A 26,049-nucleotide genomic window follows, 5' to 3' on the forward strand; every position below is an offset into this window, starting at 1 on the left:
ATGCTCTCCACACCACTGGAGTCAAGCTATCTTGGCTGGAGACGGCTGATAGCCAGAAACCGGTCCTAGGATGCTTGATTCCGGTCCAGGAAAGACATGGCTTAGCAGTTCGGGCTGGACTGTTCCCATGAGGCACAGGGTCAAGGCTGATTTGCATATGGCCATGTCTGAACTGGGGTGGTGTGTAGTGCAAAAAAACGATGGATTTAGGCCCAGATCTCTGTACTGGGGTGAATGTATGACATTGTTCTGCATTCTGTCCATCAACTGTTGTTTTGCATTTGTCACCCCAAGTGGGATGGGTATGCTCAGACGTGAGTCCCATGCTCTCCACACCACTGGAGTCAAGCTATCCTGGCTGAAGACGGCTGATAACCAGAAACCGGTCCTAGGATGCTTGATTCCGGTCCAGGAAAGACATGGCTTGGCAGTTCGGGTTGGACTGTTCCCTTGAGGCACAGGGTCAAGGCTGATTTGCATATGGCCATATCTGAACTGGGGTGGTGTGGAGTGCAAAAAACAATGGATTTCGGCCAAGATCTCTGTACTGGGGTGAATGTTTAACATTGTTCTGCATTCTGTCCATCAACTGTTGTTTTGCATTTTTCACCCCAAGTGGGATGGGTATGCTCAGACGTGAGTCCCATGCTCTCCACACCACTGGAGTCAAGCTATCCTGTCTGAAGACGGCTGATAGCCAGAAACGGGTCCTAGGATGCTTGATTCCGGTCCAGGAAAGACATGGCTTGGCAGTTCAGGCTGGACTGTTCCCATGAGGCACAGGGTCAAGGCTGATTTGCATATGGCCATTTCTGAACTGAGGGGGTGTGGAGTGCAACAAAACAATGGATTTAGGCCCAGATCTCTGTACTGGGGTGAATGTATGACATTGTTCTGCATTCTGTCCATCAACTGTTGTTTTGCATTTGTCACCCCAAGTGGGATGGGTATGCTCAGACGTGAGTCCCATGCTCTCCACACCACTGCAGTCAAGTTATCCTGGCTAAAGACGGCTGATAGCCAGAAACCGGTCCTAGGATGCTTGATTCCGGTCCAGGAAAGACATGGCTTGGCAGTTCGGGCTGGACTGTTCCCATGAGGCACAGGGTCAAGGCTCATTTGCATATGGCCATGTCTGAACTGGGGTGGTGTGGAGTGCAAAAAAACGATGGATTTCGGCCCAGATCTCTGTACTGGGGTGAATGTATGACATTGTTCTGCATTCTGTCCATCAACTGTTGTTTTGCATTTGTCACCCCAAGTGGGATGGGTATGCTCAGACGTGAGTCCCATGCTCTCCACACCACTGGAGTCAAGCTATCTTGGCTGAAGACGGCTGATAGCCAGAAACCGGTCCTAGGATGCTTGATTCCGGTCCAGGAAAGACATGGCTTGGCAGTTCGGGCTGGACTGTTCCCATGAGGCACAGGGTCAAGGCTGATTTGCATATGGCCATGTCTGAACTGGGGTGGTGTGGAGTGCAAAAAACAATGGATTTCGGCCAAGATCTCTGTACTGGGGTGAATGTATGACATTGTACTGCATTCTGTCCATCAACTGTTGTTTTGCATTTGTCACCCCAAGTGGGATGGGTATGCTCAGACGTGAGTCCCATGCTCTCCACACCACTGGAGTCAAGCTATCCTGGCTGAAGACGGCTGATAACCAGAAACCGGTCCTAGGATGCTTGATTCCGGTCCAGGAAAGACATGGCTTGGCAGTTCGGGTTGGACTGTTCCCTTGAGGCACAGGGTCAAGGCTGATTTGCATATGGCCATGTCTGAACTGGGGTGGTGTGGAGTGCAAAAAACAATGGATTTCGGCCAAGATCTCTGTACTGGGGTGAATGTTTAACATTGTTCTGCATTCTGTCCATCAACTGTTGTTTTGCATTTTTCACCCCAAGTGGGATGGGTATGCTCAGACGTGAGTCCCATGCTCTCCACACCACTGGAGTCAAGCTATCCTGTCTGAAGACGGCTGATAGCCAGAAACCGGTCCTAGGATGCTTGATTCCGGTCCAGGAAAGACATGGCTTGGCAGTTCAGGCTGGACTATTCCCATGAGGCACAGGGTCAAGGCTGATTTGCATATGGCGATTTCTGAACTGAGGGGGTGTGGAGTGCAACAAAACAATGGATTTAGGCCCAGATCTCTGTACTGGGGTGAATGTATGACATTGTTCTGCATTCTGTCCATCAACTGTTGTTTTGCATTTGTCACCCCAAGTGGGATGGGTATGCTCAGACGTGAGTCCCATGCTCTCCACACCACTGGTGTCAAGTATCCTGGCTAAAGACGGCTGATAGCCAGAAACCGGTCCTAGGATGCTTGATTCCGGTCCAGGAAAGACATGGCTTGGCAGTTCGGGCTGGACTGTTCCCATGAGGCACAGGGTCAAGGCTCATTTGCATATGGCCATGTCTGAACTGGGGTGGTGTGGAGTGCAAAAAAACGATGGATTTCGGCCCAGATCTCTGTACTGGGGTGAATGTATGACATTGTTCTGCATTCTGTCCATCAACTGGTCTTTTGCATTTGTCACCCCAAGTGGGATGGGTATGCTCAGACGTGAGTCCCATGCTCTCCACACCACTGGAGTCAAGCTATCTTGGCTGAAGACAGCTGATAGCCAGAAACCGGTCCTAGGATGCTTGATTCCGGTCCAGGAAAGACATGGCTTGGCAGTTCGGGCTGGACTGTTCCCATGAGGCACAGGGTCAAGGCTGATTTGCATATGGCCATGTCTGAACTGGGGTGGTGTGGAGTGCAAAAAAAGATGGATTTAAGCCCAGATCTCTGTACTGGGGTGAATGTATGACATTGTTCTGCATTCAGTCCATCAGCTGTTGTTTTGCATTTGTCACCCCAAGTGGAATGGGTATGCTCAGACGTGAGTCCCATGCTCTCCACACCACTGGAGTCAAGATATCCTGGCTGAAGACGCCTGATAGCCAGAAACCGGTCCTAGGATGCTTGATCCCGGTCCAGGAAGGACATGGCTTGGCAGTTCGGGCTGGACTGTTCCCATGAGGCACAGGGTCAAGGCTGATTTGCTTATGGCCATGTCTGAACTGGGGTGGTGTGGAGTGCAAAAAACAATGGATTTCGGCCAAGATATCTGTACTGGGGTGAATGTATAACATTGTTCTGCATTCTGTCCATCAAATGTTGTTTTGCATTTTTCACCCCAAGTGGGATGGGTATGCTCAGACGTGAGTCCCATGCTCTCCACACCACTGGAGTCAAGCTATCCTGTCTGAAGACGGCTGATAGCCAGAAACGGGTCCTAGGATGCTTGATTCCGGTCCAGGAAAGACATGGCTTGGCAGTTCAGGCTGGACTGTTCCCATGAGGCACAGGGTCAAGGCTGATTTGCATATGGCCATTTCTGAACTGAGGGGGTGTGGAGTGCAACAAAACAATGGATTTAGGCCCAGATCTCTGTACTGGGGTGAATGTATGACATTGTTCTGCATTCTGTCCATCAACTGTTGTTTTGCATTTGTCACCCCAAGTGGGATGGGTATGCTCAGACGTGAGTCCCATGCTCTCCACACCACTGGAGTCAAGTTATCCTGGCTAAAGACGGCTGATAGCCAGAAACCGGTCCTAGGATGCTTGATTCCGGTCCAGGAAAGACATGGCTTGGCAGTTCGGGCTGGACTGTTCCCATGAGGCACAGGGTCAAGGCTCATTTGCATATGGCCATGTCTGAACTGGGGTGGTGTGGAGTGCAAAAAAACGATGGATTTCGGCCCAGATCTCTGTACTGGGGTGAATGTATGACATTGTTCTGCATTCTGTCCATCAACTGTTGTTTTGCATTTGTCACCCCAAGTGGGATGGGTATGCTCAGACGTGAGTCCCATGCTCTCCACACCACTGGAGTCAAGCTATCTTGGCTGAAGACGGCTGATAGCCAGAAACCGGTCCTAGGATGCTTGATTCCGTTCCAGGAAAGACATGGCTTGGCAGTTCGGGCTGGACTGTTCCCATGAGGCACAGGGTCAAGGCTGATTTGCATATGGCCATGTCTGAACTGGGGTGGTGTGGAGTGCAAAAAACAATGGATTTCGGCCAAGATCTCTGTACTGGGGTGAATGTATAACATTGTTCTGCATTCTGTCCATCAACTGTTGTTTTGCATTTTTCACCCCAAGTGGGATGGGTATGCTCAGACGTGAGTCCCATGCTCTCCACACCACTGGAGTCAAGCTATCCTGTCTGAAGACGGCTGATAGCCAGAAACGGGTCCTAGGATGCTTGATTCCGGTCCAGGAAAGACATGGCTTGGCAGTTCAGGCTGGACTGTTCCCATGAGGCACAGGGTCAAGGCTGATTTGCATATGGCCATTTCTGAACTGAGGGGGTGTGGAGTGCAACAAAACAATGGATTTAGGCCCAGATCTCTGTACTGGGGTGAATGTATGACATTGTTCTGCATTCTGTCCATCAACTGTTGTTTTGCATTTGTCACCCCAAGTGGGATGGGTATGCTCAGACGTGAGTCCCATGCTCTCCACACCACTGGAGTCAAGCTATCTTGGCTGAAGACGGCTGATAGCCAGAAACCGGTCCTAGGATGCTTGATTCCGGTCCAGGAAAGACATGGCGTGGCAGTTCGGGCTGGACTGTTCCCATGAGGCACAGGGTCAAGGCTCATTTGCATATGGCCATGTCTGAACTGGGGTGGTGTGGAGTACAAAAAAAACGATGGATTTCGGCCCAGATCTCTGTACTGGGGTGAATGTATGACATTGTTCTGCATTCTGTCCATCAACTGTTGTTTTGCATTTGTCACCCCAAGTGGGATGGGTATGCTCAGACGTGAGTCCCATGCTCTCCACACCACTGGAGTCAAGCTATCTTGGCTGAAGACGGCTGATAGCCAGAAACCGGTCCTAGGATGCTTGATTCCGGTCCAGGAAAGACATGGCTTGGCAGTTCGGGCTGGACTGTTCCCATGAGGCACAGGGTCAAGGCTGATTTGCATATGGCCATGTCTGAACTGGGGTGGTGTGGAGTGCAAAAAAATGATGGATTTAGGCCCAGATCTCTGTACTGGGGTGAATGTATGACATTGTTCTGCATTCAGTCCATCAACTGTTGTTTTGCATTTGTCATCCCAAGTGGGATGGGTATGCTCAGATGTGAGTCCCATGCTCTCCACACCACTAGAGTCAAGCTAGAAACCGGTCCTAGGATGCTTGATTCCGGTCCAGGAAAGATATGGCTTGGCAGTTCCGGCTGGACTGTTCCCATGAGGCACAGGGTCATGGGTGATTTGCATATGGCTATGTCTGTACTGGGGTGGGAAGGAGTGCAAAAAAACGATGGATTTAGGCCCAGATCTCTGTACTGGGGTGAATGTATGACATTGTTCTGCATTCTGTCCATCAACTGTTGTTTTGCATTTGTCACCCCAAGTGGGATGGGTATGCTCAGACGTGAGTCCCATGCTCTCCACAACCCTAGAGTCAAGCTAGAAACCGGTCCTAGGATGCTTGATTCCGGTCCAGGAAAGACATGGCTTGGCAGTTCGGGCTGGACTGTTCCCATGAGGCACAGGGTCAAGGCTGATTTGCATATGGCCATGTCTGAACTGGGGTGGTGTGGAGTGCAAAAAAATGATGGATTTAGGCCCAGATCTCTGTACTGGGGTGAATGTATGACATTGTTCTGCATTCAGTCCATCAACTGTTGTTTTGTATTTGTCACCCCAAGTGGAATGGGTATGCTCAGACGTGAGTCCCATGCTCTCCACACCACTGGAGTCAAGATATCCTGGCTGAAGACGCCTGATAGCCAGAAACCGGTCCTAGGATGCTTGATCCCGGTCCAGGAAAGACATGGCTTGGCAGTTCGGGCTGGACTGTTCCCATGAGGCACAGGGTCAAGGCTTATTTGCTTATGGCCATGTCTGAACTGGGGTGGTGTGGAGTTCAAAAAAACGATGGATTTACGCCCAGATCTCTGTACTGGGGTGAATGTATGACATTGTTCAGCATTCTGTCCATCAACTGTTGTTTTGCATTTGTCACCCCAAGTGGGATGGGTATGCTCAGACGTGAATCCTATGCTCTCTACACCACTGGAGTCAAGCTATCCTGGCTGAAGACGGCTGATAGCCAGAAACCGGTCCTAGGATGCTTGATTCCGGTCCAGGAAAGACATGGCTTGGCAGTTCAGGCTGGACTATTTCCATGAGGCACAGGGTCAAGGCTGATTTGCATATGGGCATGTCTGAACTGGGGTGGTGTGTAGTGCAAAAAAACGATGGATTTAGGCCCAGGTCTCTGTACTGGGGTGAATGTATGACATTGTTCTGCATTCTGTCCATCAACTGTTGTTTTGCATTTGTCATCCCAAGTGGGATGGGTATGCTCAGACGTGTGTCCCATGCTCTCCACACCACTGGAGTCAAGCTATCTTGGCTGGAGACGGCTGATAGCCAGAAACCGGTCCTAGGATGCTTGATTCCGGTCCAGGAAAGACATGGCTTAGCAGTTCGGGCTGGACTGTTCCCATGAGGCACTGGGTCAAGGCTGATTTGCATATGGCCATGTCTGAACTGGGGTGGTGTGTAGTGCAAAAAAACGATGGATTTAGGCCCAGATCTCTGTACTGGGGTGAATGTATGACATTGTTCTGCATTCTGTCCATCAACTGTTGTTTTGCATTTGTCACCCCAAGTGGGATGGGTATGCTCAGACGTGAGTCCCATGCTCTCCACACCACTGGAGTCAAGCTATCCTGGCTGAAGACGGCTGATAACCAGAAACCGGTCCTAGGATGCTTGATTCCGGTCCAGGAAAGACATGGCTTGGCAGTTCGGGTTGGACTGTTCCCTTGAGGCACAGGGTCAAGGCTGATTTGCATATGGCCATATCTGAACTGGGGTGGTGTGGAGTGCAAAAAACAATGGATTTCGGCCAAGATCTCTGTACTGGGGTGAATGTTTAACATTGTTCTGCATTCTGTCCATCAACTGTTGTTTTGCATTTTTCACCCCAAGTGGGATGGGTATGCTCAGACGTGAGTCCCATGCTCTCCACACCACTGGAGTCAAGCTATCCTGTCTGAAGACGGCTGATAGCCAGAAACCGGTCCTAGGATGCTTGATTCCGGTCCAGGAAAGACATGGCTTGGCAGTTCAGGCTGGACTGTTCCCATGAGGCACAGGGTCAAGGCTGATTTGCATATGGCGATTTCTGAACTGAGGGGGTGTGGAGTGCAACAAAACAATGGATTTAGGCCCAGATCTCTGTACTGGGGTGAATGTATGACATTGTTCTGCATTCTGTCCATCAACTGTTGTTTTGCATTTGTCACCCCAAGTGGGATGGGTATGCTCAGACGTGAGTCCCATGCTCTCCACACCACTGGAGTCAAGTTATCCTGGCTAAAGACGGCTGATAGCCAGAAACCGGTCCTAGGATGCTTGATTCCGGTCCAGGAAAGACATGGCTTGGCAGTTCGGGCTGGACTGTTCCCATGAGGCACAGGGTCAAGGCTCATTTGCATATGGCCATGTCTGAACTGGGGTGGTGTGGAGTGCAAAAAAACGATGGATTTCGGCCCAGATCTCTGTACTGGGGTGAATGTATGACATTGTTCTGGATTCTGTCCATCAACTGTTGTTTTCCCTTTGTCACCCCAAGTGGGATGGGTATGCTCAGACGTGAGTCCCATGCTCTCCACACCACTGGAGTCAAGCTATCTTGGCTGGAGATGGCTGATAGCCAGAAACTGGTCCTAGGATGCTTGATTCCGGTCCAGGAAAGACATGGCTTGGCAGTTCGGGCTGGACTGTTCCCATGAGGCACAGGGTCAAGGCTGATTTGCATATGGCCATGTCTGAACTGGGGTGGTGTGTAGTGCAAAAAAACGATGGATTTAGGCCCAGATCTCTGTACTGGGGTGAATGTATGACATTGTTCTGCATTCTGTCCATCAACTGTTGTTTTGCATTTGTCACCCCAAGTGGGATGGGTATGCTCAGACGTGAGTCCCATGCTCCCCACACCACTGGAGTCAAGCTATCTTGGCTGAAGACGGCTGATAGCCATAAACCGGTCCTAGGATGCTTGATTCCGGTCCAGGAAAGACATGGCGTGGCAGTTCGGGCTGGACTGTTCCCATGAGGCACAGGGTCAAGGCTCATTTGCATATGGCCATGTCTGAACTGGGGTGGTGTGGAGTGCAAAAAAAACGATGGATTTCGGCCCAGATCTCTGTACTGGGGTGAATGTATGACATTGTTCTGCATTCTGTCCATCAACTGTTGTTTTGCATTTGTCACCCCAAGTGGGATGGGTATGCTCAGACGTGAGTCCCATGCTCTCCACACCACTGGAGTCAAGCTATCTTGGCTGAAGACGGCTGATAGCCAGAAACCGGTCCTAGGATGCTTGATTCCGGTCCAGGAAAGACATGGCTTGGCAGTTCGGGCTGGACTGTTCCCATGAGGCACAGGGTCAAGGCTGATTTGCATATGGCCATGTCTGAACTGGGGTGGTGTGGAGTGCAAAAAAATGATGGATTTAGGCCCAGATCTCTGTACTGGGGTGAATGTATGACATTGTTCTGCATTCAGTCCATCAACTGTTGTTTTGCATTTGTCATCCCAAGTGGGATGGGTATGCTCAGATGTGAGTCCCATGCTCTCCACACCACTAGAGTCAAGCTAGAAACCGGTCCTAGGATGCTTGATTCCGGTCCAGGAAAGATATGGCTTGGCAGTTCCGGCTGGACTGTTCCCATGAGGCACAGGGTCATGGGTGATTTGCATATGGCTATGTCTGTACTGGGGTGGGAAGGAGTGCAAAAAAACGATGGATTTAGGCCCAGATCTCTGTACTGGGGTGAATGTATGACATTGTTCTGCATTTTGTCCATCAACTGTTGTTTTGCATTTGTCACCCCAAGTGGGATGGGTATGCTCAGACGTGAGTCCCATGCTCTCCACAACCCTAGAGTCAAGCTAGAAACCGGTCCTAGGATGCTTGATTCCGGTCCAGGAAAGACATGGCTTGGCAGTTCGGGCTGGACTGTTCCCATGAGGCACAGGGTCAAGGCTGATTTGCATATGGCCATGTCTGAACTGGGGTGGTGTGGAGTGCAAAAAAATGATGGATTTAGGCCCAGATCTCTGTACTGGGGTGAATGTATGACATTGTTCTGCATTCAGTCCATCAACTGTTGTTTTGTATTTGTCACCCCAAGTGGAATGGGTATGCTCAGACGTGAGTCCCATGCTCTCCACACCACTGGAGTCAAGATATCCTGGCTGAAGACGCCTGATAGCCAGAAACCGGTCCTAGGATGCTTGATCCCGGTCCAGGAAAGACATGGCTTGGCAGTTCGGGCTGGACTGTTCCCATGAGGCACAGGGTCAAGGCTTATTTGCTTATGGCCATGTCTGAACTGGGGTGGTGTGGAGTTCAAAAAAACGATGGATTTACGCCCAGATCTCTGTACTGGGGTGAATGTATGACATTGTTCAGCATTCTGTCCATCAACTGTTGTTTTGCATTTGTCACCCCAAGTGGGATGGGTATGCTCAGACGTGAATCCTATGCTCTCTACACCACTGGAGTCAAGCTATCCTGGCTGAAGACGGCTGATAGCCAGAAACCGGTCCTAGGATGCTTGATTCCGGTCCAGGAAAGACATGGCTTGGCAGTTCAGGCTGGACTATTCCCATGAGGCACAGGGTCAAGGCTCATTTGCATATGGGCATGTCTGAACTGGGGTGGTGTGTAGTGCAAAAAAACGATGGATTTAGGCCCAGGTCTCTGTACTGGGGTGAATGTATGACATTGTTCTGCATTCTGTCCATCAACTGTTGTTTTGCATTTGTCATCCCAAGTGGGATGGGTATGCTCAGACGTGTGTCCCATGCTCTCCACACCACTGGAGTCAAGCTATCTTGGCTGGAGACGGCTGATAGCCAGAAACCGGTCCTAGGATGCTTGATTCCGGTCCAGGAAAGACATGGCTTAGCAGTTCGGGCTGGACTGTTCCCATGAGGCACAGGGTCAAGGCTGATTTGCATATGGCCATGTCTGAACTGGGGTGGTGTGTAGTGCAAAAAAACGATGGATTTAGGCCCAGATCTCTGTACTGGGGTGAATGTATGACATTGTTCTGCATTCTGTCCATCAACTGTTGTTTTGCATTTGTCACCCCAAGTGGGATGGGTATGCTCAGACGTGAGTCCCATGCTCTCCACACCACTGGAGTCAAGCTATCCTGGCTGAAGACGGCTGATAACCAGAAACCGGTCCTAGGATGCTTGATTCCGGTCCAGGAAAGACATGGCTTGGCAGTTCGGGTTGGACTGTTCCCTTGAGGCACAGGGTCAAGGCTGATTTGCATATGGCCATATCTGAACTGGGGTGGTGTGGAGTGCAAAAAACAATGGATTTCGGCCAAGATCTCTGTACTGGGGTGAATGTTTAACATTGTTCTGCATTCTGTCCATCAACTGTTGTTTTGCATTTTTCACCCCAAGTGGGATGGGTATGCTCAGACGTGAGTCCCATGCTCTCCACACCACTGGAGTCAAGCTATCCTGTCTGAAGACGGCTGATAGCCAGAAATCGGTCCTAGGATGCTTGATTCCGGTCCAGGAAAGACATGGCTTGGCAGTTCGGGATGGACTGTTCCCATGAGGCACAGGGTCAAGGCTGATTTGCATATGGCCATGTCTGAACTGAGGGGGTGTGGATTGCAAAAAAACAATGGATTTAGGCCCAGATCTCTGTTCTGGGGTGAATGTATGACATTGTTCTGCATTCTGTCCATCAATTGTTGTTTTGCATTTGTCACCCCAAGTGGGATGGGTATGCTCAGACGTGAGTCCCATGCTCTCCACACCACTGGAGTCAAGCTATCCTGGCTGAAGACGGCTGATAACCAGAAACCGGTCCTAGGATGCTTGATTCCGGTCCAGGAAAGACATGGCTTGACAGTTCGGGCTGGACTGTTCCCATGAGGCACAGGGTCAAGGCTGATTTGCATATGGCCATGTCTGAACTGGGGTGGTGTGGAGTGCAAATAACGATGGATTTCGGCCCAGATCTCTGTACTGGGGTGAATGTATGACATTGTTCTGCATTCTGTCCATCAACTGTTGTTTTGCATTTGTCACCCCAAGTGGGATGGGTATGCTCAGACGTGAGTCCCATGCTCTCCACACCACTGGAGTCAAGCTATCCTGGCTGAAGACGGCTGATAACCAGAAACCGGTCCTAGGATGCTTGATTCCGGTCCAGGAAAGACATGGCTTAGCAGTTCGGGCTGGACTGTTCCCATGAGGCACAGGGTCAAGGCTGATTTGCATATGGCCATGTCTGAACTGGGGTGGTGTGTAGTGCAAAAAAACGATGGATTTAGGCCCAGATCTCTGTACTGGGGTGAATGTATGACATTGTTCTGCATTCTGTCCATCAACTGTTGTTTTGCATTTGTCACCCCAAGTGGGATGGGTATGCTCAGACGTGAGTCCCATGCTCTCCACACCACTGGAGTCAAGCTATCCTGGCTGAAGACGGCTGATAACCAGAAACCGGTCCTAGGATGCTTGATTCCGGTCCAGGAAAGACATGGCTTGGCAGTTCGGGTTGGACTGTTCCCTTGAGGCACAGGGTCAAGGCTGATTTGCATATGGCCATATCTGAACTGGGGTGGTGTGGAGTGCAAAAAACAATGGATTTCGGCCAAGATCTCTGTACTGGGGTGAATGTTTAACATTGTTCTGCATTCTGTCCATCAACTGTTGTTTTGCATTTTTCACCCCAAGTGGGATGGGTATGCTCAGACGTGAGTCCCATGCTCTCCACACCACTGGAGTCAAGCTATCCTGTCTGAAGACGGCTGATAGCCAGAAATCGGTCCTAGGATGCTTGATTCCGGTCCAGGAAAGACATGGCTTGGCAGTTCGGGATGGACTGTTCCCATGAGGCACAGGGTCAAGGCTGATTTGCATATGGCCATGTCTGAACTGAGGGGGTGTGGATTGCAAAAAAACAATGGATTTAGGCCCAGATCTCTGTTCTGGGGTGAATGTATGACATTGTTCTGCATTCTGTCCATCAATTGTTGTTTTGCATTTGTCACCCCAAGTGGGATGGGTATGCTCAGACGTGAGTCCCATGCTCTCCACACCACTGGAGTCAAGCTATCCTGGCTGAAGACGGCTGATAACCAGAAACCGGTCCTAGGATGCTTGATTCCGGTCCAGGAAAGACATGGCTTGACAGTTCGGGCTGGACTGTTCCCATGAGGCACAGGGTCAAGGCTGATTTGCATATGGCCATGTCTGAACTGGGGTGGTGTGGAGTGCAAATAACGATGGATTTCGGCCCAGATCTCTGTACTGGGGTGAATGTATGACATTGTTCTGCATTCTGTCCATCAACTGTTGTTTTGCATTTGTCACCCCAAGTGGGATGGGTATGCTCAGACGTGAGTCCCATGCTCTCCACACCACTGGAGTCAAGCTATCCTATCTGAAGACGGCTGATAGCCAGAAACCGGTCCTAGGATGCTTGATTCCGGTCCAGGAAAGACATGGCTTGGCAGTTCGGGCTGGACTGTTCCCATGAGGCACAGGGGCAAGGCTGATTTGCATATGGCCATGTCTGAAATGGGGTGGTGTGGAGTTTAAAAAAATGATGGATTTAGGCCCAGATCCCTGTACTGGGGTGAATGTATGACATTGTTCTGCATTCTGTCCCTCAACTGTTGTTTTGCATTTGTCACCCCAAGTCGGATGGGTATGGTCAGACGTGAGTCCCATGCTCTCCACACCACTGGAGTCAAGCTATCCTGGCTGAAGACGGCTGATAGCCAGAAACAGGTCCTAGGATGCTTAATTCCGGTCCAGGAAAGACATGGCTTGGCAGTTCGGGCTGGACTGTTCCCATGAGGCACAGGGTCAAGGCTGATTTGCATATGGCCATGTCTGAACTGTGGTGGTGTGGACTGCACAAAAACGATGGATTTAGGCCCAGATCTCTGTACTGGGGTGAATGTATGACATTGTTCTGGATTCTGTCCATCAACTGTTGTTTTCCCTTTGTCACCCCAAGTGGGATGGGTATGCTCAGACGTGAGTCCCATGCTCTCCACACCACTGGAGTCAAGCTATCTTGGCTGGAGACGGCTGATAGCCAGAAACTGGTCCTAGGATGCTTGATTCCGGTCCAGGAAAGACATGGCTTGGCAGTTCGGGCTGGACTATTCCCATGAGGCACAGGGTCAAGGCTGATTTGCATATGGCCATGTCTGAACTGGGGTGGTGTGTAGTGCAAAAAAACGATGGATTTAGGCCCAGATCTCTGTACTGGGGTGAATGTATGACATTGTTCTGCATTCTGTCCATCAACTGTTGTTTTGCATTTGTCACCCCAAGTGGGATGGGTATGCTCAGACGTGAGTCCCATGCTCTCCACACTACTGGAGTCAAGCTATCCTGGCTGAAGACGGCTGATAACCAGAAACCGGTCCTAGGATGCTTGATTCCGGTCCAGGAAAGACGTGGCTTGGCAGTTCGGGCTGGACTGTTCCCTTGAGGCACAGGGTCAAGGCTGATTTGTATATGGCCATGTCTGAACTAGGGTGGTGTGGAGTGCAAAAAAACGATGGATTTAGGCCCAGATCTCTGTACTGGGGTGAATGTATGACATTGTTCTGCATTCTGTCCATCAACTGTTGTTTTGCATTTGTCACCCCAAGTGGGATGAGTATGCTCAGACGTGAGTCCCATGCTCTCCACACCACTGGAGTCAAGTTATCCTGGCTAAAGACGGCTGATAGCCAGAAACCGGTCCTAGGATGCTTGATTCCGGTCCAGGAAAGACATGGCTTGGCAGTTCGGGCTGGACTGTTCCCATGAGGCACAGGGTCAAGGCTCATTTGCATATGGCCATGTCTGAACTGGGGTGGTGTGGAGTGCAAAAAAACGATGGATTTCGGCCCAGATCTCTGTACTGGGGTGAATGTATGACATTGTTCTGCATTCTGTCCATCAACTGTTGTTTTGCATTTGTCACCCCAAGTGGGATGGGTATGCTCAGACGTGAGTCCCATGCTCTCCACACCACTGGAGTCAAGCTGTCCTGGCTGAAGATGGCTGATAGCCAGAAACTGGACCTAGGATGCTTGATTCCGGTCCAGGAAAGACATGGCTTGGCAGTTCGGGCTGGACTGTTCCCATGAGGCACAGGGTCAAGGCTGATTTGCATATGGCCATGTCTGAACTGGGGTGGGTGGAGTGCAAAAAAACGATGGATTTAGGCCCAGATCTCTGTACACGGGGGGAATGTATGACATTGTTCAGCATTCTGTCCATCAACTGTTGTTTTGCATTTGTCACCCCAAGTGGGATGGGTATGCTCAGACGTGAGTCCCATGCTCTCCACACCACTGGAGTCAAGCTATCCTGGCTGAAGACGGCTGATAGCCAGAAACCGGTCCTAGGATGCTTGATTCTGGTCCAGGAAAGACATGGCTTGGCAGTTCGGGCTGGACTGTTCCCATGAGGCACAGGGTCAAGGCTGATTTGCATATGGCCATGTCTGAACTGGGGTGGTGTGCAATGCAAAAAAACGATGGATTTAGGCCCAGATCTCTGTACTGGGGTGAATGTATGACATTGTTCTGCATTCAGTCCATCAACTGTTGTTTTGCATTTGTCACCCCAAGTTGAATGGGTATGCTCAGACGTGAGTCCCATGCTCTCCACACCACTGGAGTCAAGATATCCTGGCTGAAGATGCCTGATAGCCAGAAACCAGTCCTAGGATGCTTGATTCCGGTCCAGGAAAGACATGGCTTGGCAGTTCGGGCTGGACTGTTCCCATGAGGCACAGGGTCAAGGCTGATTTGCTTATGGCCATGTCTGAACTGGGGTGGTGTGGAGTTCAAAAAAACGATGGATTTACGCCCAGATCTCTGTACTGGGGTGAATGTATGACATTGTTCAGCATTCTGTCCATCAACTGTTGTTTTGCATTTGTCACCCCAAGTGGGATGGGTATGCTCAGACGTGAATCCTATGCTCTCTACACCACAGGAGTCAAGCTATCCTGGCTGAAGACGGCTGATAGCCAGAAACCGGTCCTAGGATGCTTGATTCCGGTCCAGGAAAGACATGGCTTGGCAGTTCAGGCTGGACTATTCCCATGAGGCACAGGGTCAAGGCTGATTTGCATATGGCCATGTCTGAACTGGGGTGGTGTGGAGTGCAAAAAAACGATAGATTTAGGCCCAGATCTCTGTACTGGGGTGAATGTATGGACATTGTTCTGCATTCTGTCCATCAACTGTTGTTTTGCATTTGTCATCCCAAGTGGGATGGGTATGCTCAGACGTGAGTCCCATGCTCTCCACACCACTAGAGTCAAGCTAGAAACCGGTCCTAGGATGCTTGATTCCGGTCCAGGAAAGATATGGCTTGGCAGTTCCGGCTGGACTGTTCCCATGAGGCACAGGGTCATGGGTGATTTGCATATGGCCATGTCTGAACTGGGGTGGGAAGGAGTGCAAAAAAACGATGGATTTAGGCCCAGATCTCTGTACTGGGGTGAATGTATGACATTGTTCTGCATTCTGTCCATCAACTGTTGTTTTGCAATCTTCGATTGCGGCCTTCTTCAGGACATAGATGACAATTGCTACTGCAAAAAACTATGTGATAAAATAATAGTGAAATTGGAACAATACAATATACAAACACCTGTGATATCTTTTTTGAAAAAATCTACAGGATTTGTTGTCATCACCCATAATTTCACGGGTGGATACCTCACCTCATCTGGCAACAGCTCAGGACGTGAGTCCCATGCTCTCCACACCACTGGAGTCAAGCTATCTTGGCTAAAGACGGCTGATAGCCAGAAACCGGTCCTAGGGTGCTTGATTCCGGTCCAGGAAAGACATGGCTTGGCAGTTGGGGCTGGACTGTTCCCATGAGGCACAGGGTCAAGGCTGATTTGCATATGGGCATGTCTGAACTGGGGTGGTGTGTAGTGCAAAAAAACGATGGATTTAGGCCCAGGTCTCTGTACTGGGGTGAATGTATGACATTGTTCTGCATTCTGTCCATCAACTGTTGTTTTGCATTTGTCACCCCAAGAGGGATGGGTATGCTCAGACGTGTGTCCCATGCTCTCCACACCACTGGAGTCAAGCTATCTTGGCTGGAGACGGCTGATAGCCAGAAACCGGTCCTAGGATGCTTGATTCCGGTCCAGGAAAGACATGGCTTGGCAGTTCGGGCTGGACTGTTCCCATGAGGCACAGGGTCAAGGCTGATTTGCATATGGCCATGTCTGAACTGGGGTGGTGTGTAGTGCAAAAAAACGATGGATTTAGGCCCAGATCTCTGTACTGGGGTGAATGTATGACATTGTTCTGCATTCTGTCCATCAACTGTTGTTTTGCATTTGTCACCCCAAGTGGGATGGGTATGCTCAGACGTGAGTCCCATGCTCTCCACACCACTGGAGTCAAGCTATCCTGGCTGAAGACGGCTGATAACCAGAAACCAGTCCTAGGATGCTTGATTCCGGTCCAGGAAAGACATGGCTTGGCAGTTCGGGTTGGACTGTTCCCTTGAGGCACAGGGTCAAGGCTGATTTGCATATGGCCATGTCTGAACTGGGGTGGTGTGGAGTGCAAAAAACAATGGATTTCGGCCAAGATCTCTGTACTGGGGTGAATGTATAACATTGTTCTGCATTCTGTCCATCAACTGTTGTTTTGCATTTTTCACCCCAAGTGGGATGGGTATGCTCAGACGTGAGTCCCATGCTCTCCACACCACTGGAGTCAAGCTATCCTGTCTGAAGACGGCTGATAGCCAGAAACGGGTCCTAGGATGCTTGATTCCGGTCCAGGAAAGACATGGCTTGGCAGTTCAGGCTGGACTGTTCCCATGAGGCACAGGGTCAAGGCTGATTTGCATATGGCCATTTCTGAACTGAGGGGGTGTGGAGTGCAACAAAACAATGGATTTAGGCCCAGATCTCTGTACTGGGGTGAATGTATGACATTGTTCTGCATTCTGTCCATCAACTGTTGTTTTGCATTTGTCACCCCAAGTGGGATGGGTATGCTCAGACGTGAGTCCCATGCTCTCCACACCACTGCAGTCAAGTTATCCTGGCTAAAGACGGCTGATAGCCAGAAACCGGTCCTAGGATGCTTGATTCCGGTCCAGGAAAGACATGGCTTGGCAGTTCGGGCTGGACTGTTCCCATGAGGCACAGGGTCAAGGCTCATTTGCATATGGCCATGTCTGAACTGGGGTGGTGTGGAGTGCAAAAAAACGATGGATTTCGGCCCAGATCTCTGTACTGGGGTGAATGTATGACATTGTTCTGCATTCTGTCCATCAACTGTTGTTTTGCATTTGTCACCCCAAGTGGGATGGGTATGCTCAGACGTGAGTCCCATGCTCTCCACACCACTGGAGTCAAGCTATCTTGGCTGAAGACGGCTGATAGCCAGAAACCGGTCCTAGGATGCTTGATTCCGGTCCAGGAAAGACATGGCTTGGCAGTTCGGGCTGGACTGTTCCCATGAGGCACAGGGTCAAGGCTGATTTGCATATGGCCATGTCTGAACTGGGGTGGTGTGGAGTGCAAAAAACAATGGATTTCGGCCAAGATCTCTGTACTGGGGTGAATGTATAACATTGTTCTGCATTCTGTCCATCAACTGTTGTTTTGCATTTTTCACCCCAAGTGGGATGGGTATGCTCAGACGTGAGTCCCATGCTCTCCACACCACTGGAGTCAAGCTATCCTGTCTGAAGACGGCTGATAGCCAGAAACGGGTCCTAGGATGCTTGATTCCGGTCCAGGAAAGACATGGCTTGGCAGTTCAGGCTGGACTGTTCCCATGAGGCACAGGGTCAAGGCTGATTTGCATATGGCCATTTCTGAACTGAGGGGGTGTGGAGTGCAACAAAACAATGGATTTAGGCCCAGATCTCTGTACTGGGGTGAATGTATGACATTGTTCTGCATTCTGTCCATCAACTGTTGTTTTGCATTTGTCACCCCAAGTGGGATGGGTATGCTCAGACGTGAGTCCCATGCTCTCCACACCACTGGAGTCAAGCTATCTTGGCTGAAGACGGCTAATAGCCAGAAACCGGTCCTAGGATGCTTGATTCCGGTCCAGGAAAGACATGGCGTGGCAGTTCGGGCTGGACTGTTCCCATGAGGCACAGGGTCAAGGCTCATTTGCATATGGCCATGTCTGAACTGGGGTGGTGTGGAGTGCAAAAAAACGATGGATTTTGGCCCAGATCTCTGTACTGGGGTGAATGTATGACATTGTTCTGCATTCTGTCCATCAACTGTTGTTTTGCATTTGTCACCCCAAGTGGGATGGGTATGCTCAGACGTGAGTCCCATGCTCTCCACACCACTGGAGTCAAGCTACCTTGGCTGAAGACGGCTGATAGCCAGAAACCGGTCCTAGGATGCTTGATTCCGGTCCAGGAAAGACATGGCTTGGCAGTTCGGGCTGGACTGTTCCCATGAGGCACAGGGTCAAGGCTGATTTGCATATGGCCATGTCTGAACTGGGGTGGTGTGGAGTGCAAAAAAATGATGGATTTAGGCCCAGATCTCTGTACTGGGGTGAATGTATGACATTGTTCTGCATTCAGTCCATCAACTGTTGTTTTGCATTTGTCATCCCAAGTGGGATGGGTATGCTCAGATGTGAGTCCCATGCTCTCTACACCACTAGAGTCAAGCTAGAAACCGGTCCTAGGATCCTTGATTCCGGTCCAGGAAAGATATGGCTTGGCAGTTCCGGCTGGACTGTTCCCATGAGGCACAGGGTCATGGGTGATTTGCATATGGCTATGTCTGTACTGGGGTGGGAAGGAGTGCAAAAAAACGATGGATTTAGGCCCAGATCTCTGTACTGGGGTGAATGTATGACATTGTTCTGCATTCTGTCCATCAACTGTTGTTTTGCATTTGTCACGCCAAGTGGGATGGGTATGCTCAGACGTGAGTCCCATGCTCTCCACACCACTAGAGTCAAGCTAGAAACCGGTCCTAGGATGCTTGATTCCGGTCCAGGAAAGACATGGCTTGGCAGTTCGGGCTGGACTGTTCCCATGAGGCACAGGGTCAAGGCTGATTTGCATATGGCCATGTCTGAACTGGGGTGGTGTGGAGTGCAAAAAAATGATGGATTTAGGCCCAGATCTCTGTACTGGGGTGAATGTATGACATTGTTCTGCATTCAGTCCATCAACTGTTGTTTTGTATTTGTCACCCCAAGTGGAATGGGTATGCTCAGACGTGAGTCCCATGCTCTCCACACCACTGGAGTCAAGATATCCTGGCTGAAGACGCCTGATAGCCAGAAACCGGTCCTAGGATGCTTGATCCCGGTCCAGGAAAGACATGGCTTGGCAGTTCGGGCTGGACTGTTCCCATGAGGCACAGGGTCAAGGCTTATTTGCTTATGGCCATGTCTGAACTGGGGTGGTGTGGAGTTCAAAAAAACGATGGATTTACGCCCAGATCTCTGTACTGGGGTGAATGTATGACATTGTTCAGCATTCTCTCCATCAACTGTTGTTTTGCATTTGTCACCCCAAGTGGGATGGGTATGCTCAGACGTGAATCCTATGCTCTCTACACCACTGGAGTCAAGCTATCCTGGCTGAAGACGGCTGATAGCCAGAAACCGGTCCTAGGATGCTTGATTCCGGTCCAGGAAAGACATGGCTTGGCAGTTCAGGCTGGACTATTCCCATGAGGCACAGGGTCAAGGCTGATTTGCATATGGCCATGTCTGAACTGGGGTGGTGTGGAGTGCAAAAAAACGATGGATTTGGGCCCAGATCTCTGTACTGGGGTGAATGTATGGACATTGTTCTGCATTCTGTCCATCAACTGTTGTTTTGCATTTGTCATCCCAAGTGGGATGGGTATGCTCAGACGAGAGTCCCATGCTCTCCACACCACTAGAGTCAAGCTAGAAACCGGTCCTAGGATGCTTGATTCCGGTCCAGGAAAGATATGGCTTGGCAGTTCCGGCTGGACTGTTCCCATGAGGCACAGGGTCATGGGTGATTTGCATATGGCCATGTCTGAACTGGGGTGGGAAGGAGTGCAAAAAAACGATGGATTTAGGCCCAGATCTCTGTACTGGGGTGAATGTATGACATTGTTCTGCATTCTGTCCATCAACTGTTGTTTTGCAATCTTCGATTGCGGCTTTCTTCAGGACATAGATGACAATTGCTACTGCAAAAAACTATGTGATAAAATAATAGTGAAATTGGAACAATACAATATACAAACACCTGTGATATCTTTTTTGAAAAAATCTACAGGATTTGTTGTCATCACCCATAATTTTACGGGTGGATACCTCACCTCACCTGGCAACAGCTCAGGACGTGAGTCCCATGCTCTCCACACCACTGGAGTCAAGCTATCTTGGCTAAAGACGGCTGATAGCCAGAAACCGGTCCTAGGGTGCTTGATTCCGGTCCAGGAAAGACATGGCTTTGCAGTTCGGGCTGGACTGTTTCCATGAGGCACAGGGTCAAGGCTGATTTGCATATGGGCATGTCTGAACTGGGGTGGTGTGTAGTGCAAAAAAACGATGGATTTAGGCCCAGGTCTCTGTACTGGGGTGAATGTATGACATTGTTCTGCATTCTGTCCATCAACTGTTGTTTTGCATTTGTCATCCCAAGTGGGATGGGTATGCTCAGACGTGTGTCCCATGCTCTCCACACCACTGGAGTCAAGCTATCTTGGCTGGAGACGGCTGATAGCCAGAAACCGGTCCTAGGATGCTTGATTCCGGTCCAGGAAAGACATGGCTTGGCAGTTCGGGCTGGACTGTTCCCATGAGGCACAGGGTCAAGGCTGATTTGCATATGGCCATGTCTGAACTGGGGTGGTGTGTAGTGCAAAAAAACGATGGATTTAGGCCCAGATCTCTGTACTGGGGTGAATGTATGACATTGTACTGCATTCTGTCCATCAACTGTTGTTTTGCATTTGTCACCCCAAGTGGGATGGGTATGCTCAGACGTGAGTCCCATGCTCTCCACACCACTGGAGTCAAGCTATCCTGGCTGAAGACGGCTGATAACCAGAAACCGGTCCTAGGATGCTTGATTCCGGTCCAGGAAAGACATGGCTTGGCAGTTCGGGTTGGACTGTTCCCTTGAGGCACAGGGTCAAGGCTGATTTGCATATGGCCATGTCTGAACTGGGGTGGTGTGGAGTGCAAAAAACAATGGATTTCGGCCAAGATCTCTGTACTGGGGTGAATGTTTAACATTGTTCCGCATTCTGTCCATCAACTGTTGTTTTGCATTTTTCACCCCAAGTGGGATGGGTATGCTCAGACGTGAGTCCCATGCTCTCCACACCACTGGAGTCAAGCTATCCTGTCTGAAGACGGCTGATAGCCAGAAACCGGTCCTAGGATGCTTGATTCCGGTCCAGGAAAGACATGGCTTGGCAGTTCAGGCTGGACTATTCCCATGAGGCACAGGGTCAAGGCTGATTTGCATATGGCGATTTCTGAACTGAGGGGGTGTGGAGTGCAACAAAACAATGGATTTAGGCCCAGATCTCTGTACTGGGGTGAATGTATGACATTGTTCTGCATTCTGTCCATCAACTGTTGTTTTGCATTTGTCACCCCAAGTGGGATGGGTATGCTCAGACGTGAGTCCCATGCTCTCCACACCACTGGAGTCAAGTATCCTGGCTAAAGACGGCTGATAGCCAGAAACCGGTCCTAGGATGCTTGATTCCGGTCCAGGAAAGACATGGCTTGGCAGTTCGGGCTGGACTGTTCCCATGAGGCACAGGGTCAAGGCTGATTTGCATATGGCCATGTCTGAACTGGGGTGGTGTGGAGTGCAAAAAAACGATGGATTTCGGCCCAGATCTCTGTACTGAGGTGAATGTATGACATTGTTCTGCATTCTGTCCATCAACTGGTCTTTTGCATTTGTCACCCCAAGTGGGATGGGTATGCTCAGACGTGAGTCCCATGCTCTCCACACCACTGGAGTCAAGCTATCTTGGCTGAAGACAGCTGATAGCCAGAAACCGGTCCTAGGATGCTTGATTCCGGTCCAGGAAAGACATGGCTTGGCAGTTCGGGCTGGACTGTTCCCATGAGGCACAGGGTCAAGGCTGATTTGCATATGGCCATGTCTGAACTGGGGTGGTGTGGAGTGCAAAAAAAGATGGATTTAAGCCCAGATCTCTGTACTGGGGTGAATGTATGACATTGTTCTGCATTCAGTCCATCAGCTGTTGTTTTGCATTTGTCACCCCAAGTGGAATGGGTATGCTCAGACGTGAGTCCCATGCTCTCCACACCACTGGAGTCAAGATATCCTGGCTGAAGACGCCTGATAGCCAGAAACCGGTCCTAGGATGCTTGATCCCGGTCCAGGAAGGACATGGCTTGGCAGTTCGGGCTGGACTGTTCCCACGAGGCACAGGGTCAAGGCTGATTTGCTTATGGCCATGTCTGAACTGGGGTGGTGTGGAGTGCAAAAAACAATGGATTTCGGCCAAGATATCTGTACTGGGGTGAATGTATAACATTGTTCTGCATTCTGTCCATCAAATGTTGTTTTGCATTTTTCACCCCAAGTGGGATGGGTATGCTCAGACGTGAGTCCCATGCTCTCCACACCACTGGAGTCAAGCTATCCTGTCTGAAGACGGCTGATAGCCAGAAACGGGTCCTAGGATGCTTGATTCCGGTCCAGGAAAGACATGGCTTGGCAGTTCAGGCTGGACTGTTCCCATGAGGCACAGGGTCAAGGCTGATTTGCATATGGCCATTTCTGAACTGAGGGGGTGTGGAGTGCAACAAAACAATGGATTTAGGCCCAGATCTCTGTACTGGGGTGAATGTATGACATTGTTCTGCATTCTGTCCATCAACTGTTGTTTTGCATTTGTCACCCCAAGTGGGATGGGTATGCTCAGACGTGAGTCCCATGCTCTCCACACCACTGGAGTCAAGTTATCCTGGCTAAAGACGGCTGATAGCCAGAAACCGGTCCTAGGATGCTTGATTCCGGTCCAGGAAAGACATGGCTTGGCAGTTCGGGCTGGACTGTTCCCATGAGGCACAGGGTCAAGGCTCATTTGCATATGGCCATGTCTGAACTGGGGTGGTGTGGAGTGCAAAAAAACGATGGATTTCGGCCCAGATCTCTGTACTGGGGTGAATGTATGACATTGTTCTGCATTCTGTCCATCAACTGTTGTTTTGCATTTGTCACCCCAAGTGGGATGGGTATGCTCAGACGTGAGTCCCATGCTCTCCACACCACTGGAGTCAAGCTATCTTGGCTGAAGACGGCTGATAGCCAGAAACCGGTCCTAGGATGCTTGATTCCGGTCCAGGAAAGACATGGCTTGGCAGTTCGGGCTGGACTGTTCCCATGAGGCACAGGGTCAAGGCTGATTTGCATATGGCCATGTCTGAACTGGGGTGGTGTGGAGTGCAAAAAACAATGGATTTCGGCCAAGATCTCTGTACTGGGGTGAATGTATAACATTGTTCTGCATTCTGTCCATCAACTGTTGTTTTGCATTTTTCACCCCAAGTGGGATGGGTATGCTCAGACGTGAGTCCCATGCTCTCCACACCACTGGAGTCAAGCTATCCTGTCTGAAGACGGCTGATAGCCAGAAACGGGTCCTAGGATGCTTGATTCCGGTCCAGGAAAGACATGGCTTGGCAGTTCAGGCTGGACTGTTCCCATGAGGCACAGGGTCAAGGCTGATTTGCATATGGCCATTTCTGAACTGAGGGGGTGTGGAGTGCAACAAAACAATGGATTTAGGCCCAGATCTCTGTACTGGGGTGAATGTATGACATTGTTCTGCATTCTGTCCATCAACTGTTGTTTTGCATTTGTCACCCCAAGTGGGATGGGTATGCTCAGACGTGAGTCCCATGCTCTCCACACCACAGGAGTCAAGCTATCTTGGCTGAAGACGGCTGATAGCCAGAAACCGGTCCTAGGATGCTTGATTCCGGTCCAGGAAAGACATGGCGTGGCAGTTCGGGCTGGACTGTTCCCATGAGGCACAGGGTCAAGGCTCATTTGCATATGGCCATGTCTGAACTGGGGTGGTGTGGAGTACAAAAAAAACGATGGATTTCGGCCCAGATCTCTGTACTGGGGTGAATGTATGACATTGTTCTGCATTCTGTCCATCAACTGTTGTTTTGCATTTGTCACCCCAAGTGGGATGGGTATGCTCAGACGTGAGTCCCATGCTCTCCACACCACTGGAGTCAAGCTATCTTGGCTGAAGACGGCTGATAGCCAGAAACCGGTCCTAGGATGCTTGATTCCGGTCCAGGAAAGACATGGCTTGGCAGTTCGGGCTGGACTGTTCCCATGAGGCACAGGGTCAAGGCTGATTTGCATATGGCCATGTCTGAACTGGGGTGGTGTGGAGTGCAAAAAAATGATGGATTTAGGCCCAGATCTCTGTACTGGGGTGAATGTATGACATTGTTCTGCATTCAGTCCATCAACTGTTGTTTTGCATTTGTCATCCCAAGTGGGATGGGTATGCTCAGATGTGAGTCCCATGCTCTCCACACCACTAGAGTCAAGCTAGAAACCGGTCCTAGGATGCTTGATTCCGGTCCAGGAAAGATATGGCTTGGCAGTTCCGGCTGGACTGTTCCCATGAGGCACAGGGTCATGGGTGATTTGCATATGGCTATGTCTGTACTGGGGTGGGAAGGAGTGCAAAAAAACGATGGATTTAGGCCCAGATCTCTGTACTGGGGTGAATGTATGACATTGTTCTGCATTCTGTCCATCAACTGTTGTTTTGCATTTGTCACCCCAAGTGGGATGGGTATGCTCAGACGTGAGTCCCATGCTCTCCACAACCCTAGAGTCAAGCTAGAAACCGGTCCTAGGATGCTTGATTCCGGTCCAGGAAAGACATGGCTTGGCAGTTCGGGCTGGACTGTTCCCATGAGGCACAGGGTCAAGGCTGATTTGCATATGGCCATGTCTGAACTGGGGTGGTGTGGAGTGCAAAAAAATGATGGATTTAGGCCCAGATCTCTGTACTGGGGTGAATGTATGACATTGTTCTGCATTCAGTCCATCAACTGTTGTTTTGTATTTGTCACCCCAAGTGGAATGGGTATGCTCAGACGTGAGTCCCATGCTCTCCACACCACTGGAGTCAAGATATCCTGGCTGAAGACGCCTGATAGCCAGAAACCGGTCCTAGGATGCTTGATCCCGGTCCAGGAAAGACATGGCTTGGCAGTTCGGGCTGGACTGTTCCCATGAGGCACAGGGTCAAGGCTTATTTGCTTATGGCCATGTCTGAACTGGGGTGGTGTGGAGTTCAAAAAAACGATGGATTTACGCCCAGATCTCTGTACTGGGGTGAATGTATGACATTGTTCAGCATTCTGTCCATCAACTGTTGTTTTGCATTTGTCACCCCAAGTGGGATGAGTATGCTCAGACGTGAATCCTATGCTCTCTACACCACTGGAGTCAAGCTATCCTGGCTGAAGACGGCTGATAGCCAGAAACCGGTCCTAGGATGCTTGATTCCGGTCCAGGAAAGACATGGCTTGGCAGTTCAGGCTGGACTATTTCCATGAGGCACAGGGTCAAGGCTGATTTGCATATGGGCATGTCTGAACTGGGGTGGTGTGTAGTGCAAAAAAACGATGGATTTAGGCCCAGGTCTCTGTACTGGGGTGAATGTATGACATTGTTCTGCATTCTGTCCATCAACTGTTGTTTTGCATTTGTCATCCCAAGTGGGATGGGTATGCTCAGACGTGTGTCCCATGCTCTCCACACCACTGGAGTCAAGCTATCTTGGCTGGAGACGGCTGATAGCCAGAAACCGGTCCTAGGATGCTTGATTCCGGTCCAGGAAAGACATGGCTTAGCAGTTCGGGCTGGACTGTTCCCATGAGGCACAGGGTCAAGGCTGATTT

Source organism: Lissotriton helveticus, chromosome 7 (assembly GCF_964261635.1).
Source record: "Lissotriton helveticus chromosome 7, aLisHel1.1, whole genome shotgun sequence".
Lineage (NCBI taxonomy): Eukaryota > Metazoa > Chordata > Amphibia > Caudata > Salamandridae > Lissotriton > Lissotriton helveticus.